This window comes from Pinus tabuliformis, chromosome 6, assembly GCF_031772625.1.
Source record: "Pinus tabuliformis cultivar Carrire ecotype Pingquan chromosome 6, CPIR1, whole genome shotgun sequence".
NCBI lineage: Eukaryota > Viridiplantae > Streptophyta > Pinopsida > Pinales > Pinaceae > Pinus > Pinus tabuliformis.
In genome coordinates this window covers 643,330,466-643,332,645 of record NC_142292.1, presented here as the reverse complement: position 1 = coordinate 643,332,645, position 2,180 = coordinate 643,330,466, and positions in this window count along the sequence as shown.

Genomic DNA, 2,180 nt, shown 5'->3' with positions numbered 1-2,180 from the left:
AATTTTCTGCCTTATGCCTGCAAAGCATATCCATTAAAGTGCTGTAGCTGTCTCTGATTTGTGTTGTCCCGTGGTTCTTTTATGCCCGAAGTACATACATAGAGACTATAAAAAAGTCTTGCAAGAGAGCAGCAAAACAGGGTCTCCTGGGAATTGAGGAAAACAACCCGCCACTGTTCCTGAAAAATTTAAAAAGGCCAAGATATCGTAGCTGTAGAATTTAAGGTTTTACACATTTGGCCTTGGTCGTCTTCTACTATTGGCCAGCAGGCCAGCAGCCCAGATCCTGTTGAAGACCATCTTTAGAGAGCTTATCGGTCATGTCATTTCTTTCCCTGTAAATGTGACATATGGAAAAACTGTTAAACATTGTTTTCAGTCTTTCAATTTCTCCCAGAATTTGTTTTAACATTTGATTGCTGCATGTACTTTGACCATTTACCCATCTGATCAAGTTTTGGGAGTCCCCAAAAATTTGAATAGTGAGGGTGTGCCTTTGGATGAGCCAACATAAAAGGAGTTTAAGAGCAACCAGTTCTGCAAAATTATTGGAGCCTGTTCCTAGCCCCACTGAAGCTTTTAGAGAGAGAGATGGGGTTTCATGGATCACAAGTCCTGCTCCTGCTTTGTTATTTTGAGAAGCACCTTCCAAAAAATCCCAAGGGATTCCTTCTGAGATCTGTACTTCCGGGACAGTTCTTTGGCAGGAGGATTCCTTAGGTTCTGGAATGCTAGAAAAGATGGAAGCTCCATGAATTGCCGTGAGTGCTACAGGGGTATCTTTGTAGTGGAAGATGCTCCTATTTCTAGCTATCCAAATCCCCCAACTGACAATTAGGGGGAGGTTGGGCAAGTTCCCATCGGGATACTCATTCCACCACTTCTGCCATGCTTCTTGAATATTGTTGCCTTCCCAAACAAGATTTTTGTTCAATAAGTTTCCAGTCTCACACCATATCTTTAGTGATTCTGGGCATTTAAGAAAAAGGTGGTTAATGGATTCAACTTCTACTTTGCATAAGGTGCATCTCCCAGGCCCATGCATGAATGTGGACTGCAGAATATCCCAAGTTGGGATTTTGCTCCTTAAAATGCACCATAAAAGGATTTTAGATTTTGGAGGGCTCTTAAGTTTCCAAAGATGTTTCCACCACCACTCCGGATCTCCCCAACCTTTCCTTGTCATAAGGAAAGTGTACCCATTCTTTGGGGAATATGCCCCTTACCCATTCTTTGGGGAATATGCCCCTAAGTCTGCATGAGCCGAGATGAGCTCATCTTGCCTGTCGGTTAGCCTTACATTGGACCTGAAGAGTTCCTGAGTAAAGGCATTCCAATCATTCCACCATCTTTGCTCCAATTCCGACTCTTCTCCATTCTTCCAGGCTTGCCCCCAAATGGTTGAGAAACTTGGTTTCTCCACTTGGCTAGGAAGCTGAGACCTTTTTCTTATGGTTGAGAAACTTGGTTTCTCCACTTGGCTAGGAAGCTGAGACCTTTTTCTTCCAGGGCATAGTTGCCATTACAGCCAACCCAGGGGTCTTTACCTTTTCACCATTCCCGATCTTCCAAACTAATCCTTGCTCAATCCCCTTAAAAGACTCCAAAGTGGCTTTCCAAATTGCAGAAACATTCTTTTGGGTCTTGATTGGGTTCCAGTCTTCAGGGGGTTGGATCAATATATTTTCTTTTTACCGTTCTTGTCCAGAGGTTAATTCCCATCTAAATTTATATTTAAAATAATTTATAAATATAATAATAAATCAGAATCATTATACAACCCACATCTTAAAACTGTTAATATATACAATGCTATTAATCCATTAAAGAATAGAGGATAGTTTACAATATATGTGACCCATTATATATAATGTTATTAATCCATTAATGAATAGAGGATAGTTAATAATATATGTCACCCATTAAATTTAAGCAAATACAAAATTTATAAAATAGTATATACTACCACACACTAAAATGATAATATTATACATATTAGTTGCACATCTTAATTTCAGGTCCTCCCAAGCTATTCCTCTTCCTCTTAGTATGATCAAGTGAATCAACAAAGAAATTATAAAAAATTGTTCAAATAATATTTATAAAATACAAAATAAAAAAGGTTCTAATTCATGTGAATTAACAAAAGAATAAGAGCAAGGCTCAAGTGGAACAAAGCC